This window comes from Otolemur garnettii, unplaced genomic scaffold (genome assembly GCF_000181295.1).
Source record: "Otolemur garnettii isolate 467f Iridium unplaced genomic scaffold, OtoGar3 scaffold00017, whole genome shotgun sequence".
NCBI lineage: Eukaryota > Metazoa > Chordata > Mammalia > Primates > Galagidae > Otolemur > Otolemur garnettii.
Window position 1 is genome coordinate 2,403,518 of NW_003852412.1, and position 13,397 is coordinate 2,416,914.

Genomic DNA, 13,397 nt, shown 5'->3' on the forward strand with positions numbered 1-13,397 from the left:
TGACAAGTCTTGGTGTTCCCTTTATTCTCACTTTATTCTAAAATTTTTGGTGTTGTAAAATATCACAATTCACTTTATTTCAAATTTTTACAGTCACATTCTATTTTTAATCAGGAGTACATAAAATAGGCATAATTGCAGAGTTTTCCACTACTTTACCTTTACCCGATACAGAGATACAATTTTAGAAAAGGAATTAAACCCCATAGAACAATGGCTTCATCAGTGATCAGACCTTAAGTTAAGTTCATTGCATATTATACTGAAATACTATAAGTGCAACAAAGATCATATGTACTAATATTTTATTCTATTCTAATTAAAATTTTGTAACATTCTTGCAACACAAAAAGTTGAGTAATAAAGTTTGTTATCAATGATGTGAAAAAAAAAAGCAAGATAATTTGGACTTTAAATTAATAGCCAAAACTTTAATTCCAAAATATTGGAAAGTTAAAATTAAATGACAAGGGTTCTTCATGAGAATTTTTATTATGGGAATCATAAAGTTTCAAAATCTGAATAGAATCTTTTAAGCAAGTAGGCCTATGCCCATAGCTGATTTTATTTTAATAAGTGTTAACATACCAAATCATTAAAACTAGAGCACCTTATTTTTATTAAGTGTTTAAAATTTCTTACCCTGACCAGTAAAAAATATTGGTAAATATGATGTGATTGAAGGAATTTATTAAGTTTATAGTTATTGACACAGTCTAAAGTTTTATGCTGTTTCATTAAGGAGTCTTCAGTTCATCTGAATCATTGAAATTATAAAATTTCTTACATATTTATTTTGTAAATATTTTTCTGGCCTCTTTGGACTAGACTTGAAGTTGTGCATATACTTGAAAAATTCTTTTAAACACAAGCATTGCCATAAACAGAACTAAACGTTTAATTATTAACTTGCTGTACTTAAACTCCCAGTAACAGCCATGTAATATTTTTTTCAATCAGCATTTATTCAACATTCCAAATTTTTGTATATATCTAGATGGCTTGAAGTAACACATGGAGGATAGATAATAAAGTAATGTTATTTAAAGCTGTGTGGTTTATTCTATGAATTTCAGGGCTAGAGAAATTCTCATGAAAAGAAATACAACTTTTTCTTTTTTTTCCTTTTTTAAGCATTAAAGCCCTTTAATTCTGGACATGGAAGACAAAGAAGTGGAACTTATATTTTATTTTATACTTTTAGAGACAAGGTCTCACTATGTTGCTCAGGTTGGTGTCAAACTTCTGGCCTCAAGTGATCCTCCCGCCTTGGCCATCCAAAGTCCTTACATGTAAGGCGTGTAAGTCACCATGCTCAACCTGATTTTTGTTGTTGTTGTTGTTTTTTTTACTTATAAAGGAAGCCACTAAGATGGGTAATGTTTTTCAAATGGAGACTGGCAGTATGTCAAATCTATTGGGAAAGGAATTTTTTCATTTATTCTATTGCATTCTCCTCCTCAACCCCTTTTTATGGAACAGTCTTAACTCTGTTGCCCTGGGTAAAGTTTTGTGGTATAATTACAGCTCACAGCAACCTCAAACTCTTGGGCTGGGACCATAGGTACCCACCTCAACACATAGGTAATTTTTCTATTTTTTAATAGGTAACGGGGTCTCTCCTCTTTGTCAGGCTGGTCTTAAATTTCTAAATTCAAGGGATCTGCCTGCTTCAATCTTCCAGAGAATTAGGATTACAGGTGTGAGCCACTGCAGTTGGTCCATTCTATGGCATTCCTTTTAATACATTCTTTTAATGCTTAGTAAATATCTTCTTATGAAAAAGACATTAAAATTAAAACGTGTGATTCATCAAGAACGTTAATGAACAGCCTTTGGTTGTTTCATAACCTTGGTGTATCAGTGTCTCATAGTTGTGCTCATGTCCTCATGTGGTAGTGTCTTGCTTAGCTTGTGGGTTTTTGTGTGCTGTATGACGACATCTCTGATGGTCGTTCCAGAAAAAGAGTTCTAAAATTGCTCTGAAGGGTGGACTAGGTGCTGGCATCAGTACGTAGCTTCCCAAGAGGAGTAATTCAAAGGTGACCATAGTGTTATTTGACAGTGAGGTACATAGGACTTTTTCTAGGACAAGTTCACAAACTTACTTGTCAAACTGTCTGCTCATTTTTTAATTGAATTGTTTGTCTTGTTAAGAATTTTTTAAATGTGTTCTGGATTTAAGACTTTTATTAGGTACATATTACAAGTCTGTGGTTTGCATTTTTTTGACTGGTGTCAAAAATAAGTTTTTAATGTGGGGGAATTTCAATATATTCATTTTTTCTTGCACTTTGTGCCCCATTTTTATAAATTATTAGTCTTATCCCAAGCCATTGTGAATTTCCCCTATGTTTCATTCTAAGTCAGTGGTTCTCAACCTTCCTAATGCCATGGCTCTTTAATATAGTTCCTGTGGATCATGATCCACAGGTTGAGAACCACTATTCTAAATAATTTTGTAGGTTTAGCTCTTATATTTGGGTCTAGAATCCATTTTTACTTTATTTTGGCATACAGAGTGAGATATGGGCTGACGTTCATTTTTTGGTAAATAGATAGCTGGTTGTTCTGGTACTATTTATTGGAAATACTGTCCTTTCCCTATTGAATTGCCTGGGTGCTTTGTCAGTTGACCGTGTATGTGCAGACAAGTATCTGAACTCTCTAGGCAAATGTTTCATGGATCTTTGTGCCTATCTTTATTCCAATACCACATTGTCCTGACTACTGAGATTTACAGTAAGTCTTAAAATTGAGTTGAGTAATTTTTCTAACTATTCCTTTTTTTCTTTTTCAGAAATTATTTTGGCTATTCCTAGTCCTTTGTATTTCCAAATTTTATTTTATTTTACTTTATTTTATTTTATTTTATTTTATTTTTTTAGAGACAGACTCTCACTTTGTTACCCTTGGTAGAGTGCTGTGGTGTCACAGCTCACAGCAACCTCCAGCTCTTGGGCTTAGGTGATTCTCTTGCCTCAGCCTCCCAAGTAGCTGGGACTACAAGCACCCGCCACAACACCTGGCTATTTTTTTGTTGCAGTTTGGCCAGGGCTGGGTATATAGGGTTGGCGCCCTACTCACTGAGCCACAAGCGCTGCCCTCCAAAAAATTTTAGAATGAATTTGTTAATTTTAACACAAAAACCTTACTTGGATTTTAGTTGCAATTATATTGATTCTTTAATTTGGGAGTATTGACTTCTTAGTTACTTTGATTTTTTCAGTCTATGAGCATGATATGGCTTGAGGTCTTTTTTAATTTCTCAATAATATTTAGTAGATTTTAGTACACAGATCTTGTACATTTTAAGAAATGGATCTATTTCACATTTTAGGTTCTATTAAAAATGATACCGTCTCTTAAATGTTAATTTCACCACTAACTATAAAAACAATTGATACTTTTATATAGGTGTTTCTCAACTTACAGTGAGGTTACATTAATATACCTAACCTACCAAACATTATACAGGGTGTCCATAAAGTTCGTTAAACTATTTCAAATTGCCTATGAACTTTATGGGCACCCTGTAGTTTAGCCTCACCTACCTTAAATGGGTTTTTCTGTGGCAAGCTCTCTACCTTTAGACCCCCAACCCTTACTGACCTTTTTGAGCCACGAGTCTTAGTTACTAATGATTTTGCCAATTGGAGCTTCCGGAAATGGGAGACTACCCCTCTACCCCTGACATTTTGAACTTGTCATCTCGTTGCCAGGAATACCTCTTGAAAAGCAGCTAATAGCTTGCTGCTGGAGAATGCCTAACCTATAGAGGTCAATGATTCTTTTGCCTGTATTAGACTATATCCTATTTGGGGTGGGTCAACCTGGACTCAGTGACTATCAAGGCAGGAGGATCCAACATACCTCATTTGTCAAGTAGTAATGATATGTCCCAGAATACAAAAGCATCTCAGCTTTTTATATAAAAGTGGCAGCTGTCACTTTGGGAAGAACTTTTACTCCCAATTTATCCACAGAACTAGTCTTTGACTCTGGGGCATTTGACTGATAGAGATTTCCCTAAATGCCTATGACTTCCCTGGTCATTTAGCTAAACTGAGACCCTGTGGTTTTATTGGGCTACTGAAACTATTTAACCTCAGCTCTAACTGTGCAGAACCAAATGTGGACTTGTTCACTCCACTCAGTGGGCAAAAGTCAGGCCATTCTTGTAGCTTTACCCAAATACTCCCCTAGATGAGTTTTATATTTTTTTCTGAATCTTAAAACTAACTTTTTGGTTTTGTCACTTGGAAAAGTATAGACTACCAGATTAAAGATATTTCTTTTGGGGGCCATGAACAAATAGAAACAAATCTTGATTAACAGTTAGGCACGTGGGGGTCAGCCATGTAGATGTCCTCAGTAAGGATCCAATCTCTAATGAGACTAATTGGAATCAAGCTGCTGATCAAGTCTGTACCACTGAGGTGCTGATTGCTTTCTGGAGCCATCACTGAACATGGCAGCATATCTACCAGTATATACTAGCACAAAAATAACAGATTCTTTTGTAATTTAGAGACTTCCACTGTGTGCCAGCATTATGAATTCTTCCAATTGTCTTTCAGCAGGAGAGGCCACATCAAGTGGGACATGTGTTTCACAGGTTAACTACATTGAACCCCGTCTCCCCTTCTTGGAGCTGTAAGTGATGCCTTGCCACTATAAATAATTTTATCTTTTAGCTATGAAAATTCTGTATTATTGTGTACTTATAACAATTACATAATTATCATGCAATTATTAAATAGTTCTTTTATAAAAAGTAACAATAGAAGTATAAATTGATAAATTTAGTATAGTGAGAAACTTTAATGTGCTTCTCTCAGAGACCTATGAAAGAGGTAAGACATATTAAACAAATAGGACAGTTTACAAGTTCAATGCTTAAAAAATAACACCTGCATTATGTGTGTCTTTCGAGAGAGAGAAGAGGTGGTAAATAGTATATACAATGAAAATGAAGAATATTAGTTGATTTCAAATATGGAATATCCTAAAAATTTGTCTGTAATAAACAACAACAACAACAAAAAAAACTGAAAAAATGGTCAAATCTTTGGCCTGAAAGGATATCAGATCTCACTTGATTTCATGGGTGAGTTTACTGAAATATCAGAAATCAGATAATTCTAAGAAATGAATTATTTCCAAATTATATAAACCATTTTGGAACATTAAAATGGATAGAATACTACCTGACTGATTTTGCGTAGCCAAAATAACCCTAGTTCTCAAATTTAACTATAATAAACAAAAAAATGATAGATAACCTCACTAATGTACCTACATGAAAATTCCTAAATGGCATATTGAATGCAGCAATATCATAAGCAGAATAATGGCCCCCCAAGATTGTCCATGTCTTAATCTGAAATCGTGAATGTTAGGTTGCATGACAAAGGGGAATTAACATTGTAGATGGAATTAAGAGTTAAATGAGTTAAGATCTGGAGATTTTCTTGATTGATGGGGTGGGCCCAGTTTAATTCTAAACAAATACTAGCAAACAAAATTTAACAGCACATCAAAGAGTCATACATTACCAGGTAGTACTTACACCTGGAATTCAAAGATGGTTCACAAATGAAAATCAATTAATGTACTATACCATTAGTAAAATGAAGGAAAAAACCCCACATAATTATTGTGATCCAAGTAGAAAAGCATCTGATAAAGTTTAACACCCATTCACAATAAAAACACTCAACAACTAAGAATAGAAGGAAACTACCTTAACTTAATAAAAGCCATATATGAAAAGTCCACAGTTAATATCATATTCAACAGTAAAAGACTGAAAACTTTTCCTCTAAGATGAGGAATAAGGCAAGAATACTCAACTCTTGCCACTACTATTCAATATACTACTGGAATTTTAGCTAGAGCAATTAGGCAAGAAGAAATAAAAGACATCCAAATGGAAAAGAATATCAGTAGATGACATGATCTTACAAAAGATTGCACCCACATGTCCTTTTGTGACTACTAAACAATTTCAGGAAAATTGCAGTATAGAAAATCAACACACAGAGATCAGTTGCATTTCTGTCTACTAGCAATGACCAATCATAAAAGGAAATTAAGAAAACCTAATAATTATAGCATCAGAAAGAATAAACGCTTAGCCGAAAACTACAAAACATCACTAAAAGAAACCGAAGATACAAATAAAGGGGAAGACATCTGTGCTCATGGATTCTAAGACTCACTGTCCACACTGCAAAGCAGTTCACAGATTCAGTGCAGTCCCTATCAGAACCTCAACGGTATTTGTTGCATAAATAGAAAAACATCCTAAATTTCATATGTAATCTTTAGGGACCCTAATAGCCAAAGCAATGTTAAAAAAGAACAAAGTTGCAGGACTCATACTTCTGATTTCAAAACATAACTACATAGGAAAAGTAAATAAGACATTGTATTGTTGGCATAAAGACAAATACATAGACCTAGGGTAAAGAGTAGAGAGCCTGGACACAAACCCTTGCATATATTGCCAAATAATTTTTGAAAAGGATGCCAGTGCTATACAGTGGGGAAAGGACATTCTCGTCAACAAATGGTATTGGAAAAACTAAATATTGACATGCAAAATGAACCATTTCCTTATACCATAAAAAAAGGTTAATTCAAAATTCATTAAAGACTTAAAACTCCTGGGGAAAAAACATAGGGGAAAAGTTTCAGAACATTGGATTTGGCAATGCTTTCTTAGATATAACACCAAAAGCTCAGTCAGTAAGGTCAAAAACAGATTACACCAAATTTTAAAACTTGTGCAGGTCAAAGGAAATAACTAACAAAATGAGAAGACAACCTATGAAATGGGAGAAAATAATTGCAAACCATATCTGATAAGAGGTTAATATATAGATTATATAAAGAACTTCTGTAACTCAACAACAAACTAACAAATCCTCTAACTAAAGATGGGCAAGGGCTTGAATAGACATTTCTCCAAAGAATATATACAAATAGCCAATAAACACATTAAAAGATGCTCAACATTGGCTCAGTGCCCATAGCACAGTGGTTACAGCGCCAGCCATGTACACCAAGGTTGACGGGTTCAAACCCGGCCCAGGCCAGCTAAAAACAACAATGACAACTGCAAAAAAAAAAAAAAAAAAATAGCTGGCATTGTGGCAGGTACCTGTAGTCCCAGCTCCTTGGGAGGCTGAGGCAAGAGAATCGCTTAAGCCCAAGAGTTGGAGGTTGCTGTGAGTTGTGATGTCACAGCACTCTACCAAGGGCAACAAAGTATGACTGTCTCAAAAAAAAAGATGCTCAACATCATTAATCATTAGAGAAATGCACATTAAGATCACAGTGAGATACCTCTCACACCCATCCAGAAGGCCACTATCAAAAGGATAAAATAACAAACATTAGGGAGGATACAGAGAAGTTGGAACCCTGAGTACTACCTGTGAGAATATAACGTCATACAACTGCTTACAGAAGACAGTAAGGAGCTGCCTCAAAAAGAATTAAAAATAGAGTTACCATATGATACAGCAATCCTACTGGAAATATATATGCAAAAGAATTCAAAACAACATTCTTTTTTTTTGAAGAGACTTATTTTGTCACCCTCAGTATAGCACTATGACATCATAGCTCACAGTAACCTCAAACTCCTGGGCTCAAGTGATCCTCTTGCCTCAGTTTTTCTATTTTTAGTAGAAATGAGAACCTCACTCTTGCTTAGGCTGGTGTTGGACTCCTGAGCTCAAGCAATCCACCCACCTCGGCCTCCCAGAGTGCTAGGATTACAGGAGTAAGCCACTGTGCCTGGCCTCAAAGCAGGATTTCAACGAAATATTTGCACATCCCAGGTTCTTCACAGCATAACTCACAATAGCTAAGAGGTGGAAGTGACTCAAATGTCCATGGACAGGGGGATGAATAAATAGTGGTATTTACATACAATGAAATTTATTCAGCCTTAAAGCATGAGTATATCTTAGCACACATTACAACATTGATCAACCCAGGGTGGTGGCCCCATATACCAAGGGTAGCAGGTTAGAACCCAGTCCTGGCCAAACTGCAACAAAAACATAGCTGGGCATTGTGGCGGGCACCTGTAGTCCCAGCTACTTGAGAGGCTGAGGCAAGAGAATTGCCTAAGCCCAAGAGCTGGAGGTTGCTGTGAGCTGTGACGCCATGTCACTTTACCAAGGGTGACAAAGTGAGACTGTCCCTAAAAAAAAAAAGCATTGATGAACCTGGAGATATGGAGCTGATGGCCTCTCTTGTACAACTGCAACAAATTAAATTCTGCCAACAATCCTAATGAACTTGGAAGAGGACTCCAAACTCCAGATGAGATTGTGGCCCAGACTGTTGTGCCCAGGAGTTCCACAAAGACCACACTGCCAAACAAGTTAAATTTAAAGAGGTGTCCTTTTACTGAAGAGCCAGTGGGCGACTGCCTCAGTATCCCAACATGGGATTTCTGAGAGCAGCCCCGAGTGCTTAAGGGGTCAAGTTTTTAAGGCTTGGTCTATATCCTGGTTTGCACACAGGCTGTCCAGGTGCATTCAGGTAAGGTAAGGTAACAAGCATTGTACAGAAGCAGAATTTTGCAGTCAGCCATATGTCATACATCTTTGTTTTAATATTTTCCCCCTAAAACAGCTTAGTTTCAGTACTTTCCCCCACCTGGTATTGTTTAAAAGTCAGTCTGAGAACAGTTGGTACCTCATGGTCTATTTCCCAGGGAGTTAGCCAAGCAAGAAACTTGGGGTGAACTAGAAGCAAGAAATTAATTAGTACTTTCCCATCTATCTTGAGAGTGAACTAGACTTATTTCATTTATTTTGAAAGCTTGCAGTCTGGAAATTTGCCAGGAATTAACTGATATTTTTCCATTACAGCCTAGGCCTAACACCTTTCTGTCTTAGCCTAGGCCCTCTAGGCTTAACAAGCCATTATCTTGACTACGGACCTTTAGTAGAGGTCCTGGCCACAGACTAGACTCCTGAGCCACAGAAACTGTGAGATAAAAACATCTGTTCACTGATAAATGTATAGTCACTGTAATAGAAAATGTTCAGTTTTCTGTAGAAATGTTCAGTTTCTGCTTGCGCTGTCCTTGATTTCTCCAGCACTACTCAATAGGGCTAATTCAAAGTCCCTTTTCCAGAACCTCTTCATTCCCTTGGATAAGAGAGAGCTCAAAGGAGTAAGGCTGCCCCGGCCAAAAAAACTGCAAAAAAAAAAAAAAAAAAAAAAGAACTCCTTGATTAACATGGACCCCAATGGAACCTGGTAGATTTAGCAACGGAGAACACTGAAAGCATCCAGGATGCCATCTCGAAAGAGTGTGTAGCAAACAAGACACAACCTTTTGCATGATGCAAGAATTTCTCAGAATAACGGTGGCAAAAATGATTTATACTTTAGGAAGATTAGTCTGCAGTATGTAAGATGGATGAGGGTAGCAGAAGCTGAAGTACAAAGTTTGCAATTAGTGATATAGTTAGAAGGCTGTTGTAACTAATATAGAGAGAATATTGGCCCCCAAAGATAATAGTAATAAGAATTTAGAGGAGGGATCTGGGACATAGGAACTGTTAGGCAAATAAGATGCATATAGTGTTGAGGAGGAATTAGGGATGATTTCTAAGGTTCTGGCTGGCATTGAGATAGTGGTGGTGTCACTAATTGAAATTAAGAATAAAAAATTCTGACCTGTACTTGCTTAGTTTGGAAGATGTAGAAATGCCCACCTATACTCAAGAGAAAGGAGTTTGATAGATTTAGAGGGCTTCAATTTATTATTAACATGATAACTGGATACAAGGTCCTCATCATGACTTTTCTGAATGCCATTCATTGGAATTTAAAGTTTATACCACATAATGTACTACCAACTTATTTGTTCTCTTATTAGTTTCATTTCCGAAGCTATTAAAAACTCACAATGGAAGAGTCCTGAGTAGGTAATGCATACTCAACCATGTAAAGATTACCATTTGTTCCCCTACAATGGAATTTTTTTTTCACCCACCAACTCACACACAGTGTGGCAGGAGATAGGGAGAAGGAAAAGGAGAGGGAGAGAGGGAAGGTCATGATGTTAGATACATAAGAGAACTTTGTATAGGGTCTTTTAAGCCATTTTAAGGAGAACTTTGGCTTTTACTTTGAGAGACAGCACATACAAAAAGAAAGTGATAAATGCCCTGAAAAGAGGTGATGGAAGAAAAGCTGTGGAAGAAAAGATAGTCAGCTTAAACACAAAAGATGTGTATGTATTAATGCACTCAACCTTAGAGATCAATAAATATTTGTGGATGAATAAATTATGCACATGCTGTTCAGATTGTGACATACCATCATAAAAAAACTGCATTTCACATTAGTGGTATTCCTAGGCATGCACATACATTCATTGAAAAACTGACATCAGCAGACTGTCAAAAGTGAATCCTAACTTGGCTGCTTGGCCCTGTGGAAGGTTATAAAAGAGCGGCTCTTGGCATGAAGTAGTTAAGATGTCTTCTGACTGGCAAATCCTGGCCCGCATTTCTTTAATTGACAGAGGTATTATCAGCACCATATGCTAGAACATTAGCCAATTCCTGCTGCCAATAGTCAGACTTGCCTACTTTGCCAAAAATCCCATCTGCTCTCTATCCTCAGTTTCTTCACAATACAGTGGCATGTTCATTATCTTTAGGAACAAAGGCAAAAAAACTCTAATTACCCTATTTATGATATAGTCTAAAAATGACTTGGACTTAACTGGTTAAGTTTCTCAGGTATTATTAATATATCATGCAGCTGAACATATGGCATCATAGCCATCTTGAATTAAGATACTCAAGTTGCACAACAAAGAACCTGGCAGATTTATTGTTCCACTTTCTTCATCTGAGTTCTCATCAGAAACAGGTGCTATGGCATTTTCAGGTGGTTGTGTCACTATAGCACTCATTTCTATGCTGTCATTTGTCTCTAACAGGTCAGTTATTTCATGTAAATTTAGAGTTTGAGGCATCTGAAGACTTGTGAAATGATGTCAACTAAAAAAAGAGGAAAAGATAGTATTAGGCATAGGATTCTTTCTTAGTGCTCCAAAAATTGAACATGGAAGATACCAAAATCATAACTAGTACCCTAAGAACTTGCATATTTTCTTTTTGTAGCACAATAGCATAACTAGTAGAGAAGTAATAGGAAAAAATTAACTAGTATAAGATGTAGTGCAGTAAAGTTGCATTTACCTGTCTTTGGGTGTTTCTTCAAAAATTTTTATTTATTAGACTTCTGTTTTATGATTAGCTAACCTGCGAATCTTTGAAGAAGAAAAGTAAACCATCAGCCTAAATATGAAAATTTCCTCATAGAGGTTTTTCTACTCTTAAAAGCTAAGGCTGGCCAGATATGGTGGCTCATACCTATAATCCTAGCATACTGAGAAGCTGAGGTGGTTGGATTGCATGGGCTCAGGATTTTGAGACCAGCCTGAGCAAGAGTGAGATGCCAGGTAGGCACAGTCTACAGACACATGAAAAAATGCTCATCATCTTTAATCATCAGAGAAATGCAAACCAAAACCACTTTGTGATATCATCTAACTCCAGTAAGGGTAGCCCACATCACAAAATCCCAGAACTGTGGATATGGATATGGAGAAAAGGGAACACTTATGCACTGCTGGTGGGAAAGCAAGCTAGTGCGTTCTTTTGGGAAGAATTTCAGAGAACACTTGGGGATCTAAATGTTTGATCCTGCAATTCCTCTACTAGGTGTATATCCAAAAGGCCAAAAATCAACTTGGCAACAAAGATATTTGCACTAGAGTGTTCAATTACAGCTCAATTCATAATTGCCAAGTCTTGGAAGAAGCCCAAGTGCCTATCGACCCATGAATGGATTAGTAAATTATGGTACATGTGTACCATGGAATATTATGCAGCATTAAAAAAGATGGAGAGTCCTTTTGGCCATCTTCCAGTAATTCACCAAAATGACAAACACAAAGGGAAAAAGGAGAGGCCCCCAATACATGTTCTCTAGGCCTTTTAGAAAACATGGGGTTGTTCCTTTGGCCACATATATGCAAATCTACAAGAAAGGTGATACTGTAGACATCAAGGGAATGGGCACTGTTCAAAAAGGCATGCCACACAGATGTTACCATGGCAAAACTGGAAGAGTCTACAATGTTGCCCAGCATGCTGTTGGCATTGTTGTAAACAAACAAGTTAAGGGCAAGATTCTTGCCAAGAGGATTAATGTTCATATTGAGCATATTAAGCACTCTAAGAGCCGAGATAGCTTCCTGAAACGTGTGAAGGAAAATGATCAGAAAAAGAAGGAAGCCAAAGAGAAAGGTGCCTGGGTTCAACTGAAGCGCCAGCCTGCTCCACCCAGAGAAGCCCACTTTGTGAGAACCAACGGAAAGGAGGCTGAGCTCCTGGAACCCATTCCCTATGAATTCATGGCATAAAGCATATAACATAGCACACAGGAGTACCAGTGGACTCATGCTTTTAGGTGCAAGAACCTATTTATTCCCCATGAGCTCATGGCATAATAGGTGTACAGATAGCACACAGGATAACCCATTAGACCCCATGTAACAGTGATACAAGGTGCTGGAACCTATTTCCCATGAATTCAAAAGTCAATCAATGCTTTGTCACATTCAATGGCAAGGTGCCTCCCTCAGCTACTGGAACCTCTTCCCTATGAATTCATGGGATGGTAGTTAAAAATAATAGCCTACTGCTACTGTAAAATGTTTCTTGTTCATTCACTACAAGTGTGATTTTTTTTTTGTGGCAAAGAATTATTAAACCAAATTTTAATGTATCCTAAAAAAAAAAATGGAGACTTTACCTCTTTTATATTTACAGGGATGGAGCTGGAAAATATTCTTCTTAGTAAAAGTATCTCAGGAATGGAAAAAAAATATCCAATGTACTCAGTCCTACTATAAAACCAATTTGTAATCACTCACACTTTCATATGAGAGATGAATCACAACTATAGCCCAGGATGAAGAAGGGAAGGGGAGAGGAATGAGAAGGGAGGGGGGTGGTTTGATAGAGGGAGGGTTAATAGTGGGACCATGCCTATGGGGCATATTGCAAGGGTACAAGTCAAATCTATCAAGTATTGAACACAAATGTCTTAACACTATGATTAACAACTACAACAACAAAATAGCCAGGCATTGTGGTGGGCGCCTGTAGACCCAGCTAGTCAGGAGGCTGAGGCAAGAGAATCGCTTAAGCCCAAGAGTTAGAGGTTGCTGTGAGCTATGACACCACAGTACTCTACTGAGGGTGATGTAGTGAGACTCTGTCCTAAAAAAAAAAAAAAAAAAAAAATTTGAGGACAAAATACAGAAAGCATCTATG

General features: G+C 36.9%; 1 pseudogene; it reads left to right on the forward strand.

Annotated features, from left to right (window-relative positions):
* The first annotated feature begins 11,995 nt into the window (after positions 1 to 11,995).
* Positions 11,996 to 12,481, forward strand: LOC100948589 (annotated as a pseudogene).
* Positions 12,482 to 13,397: the final 916 nt, after the last annotated feature.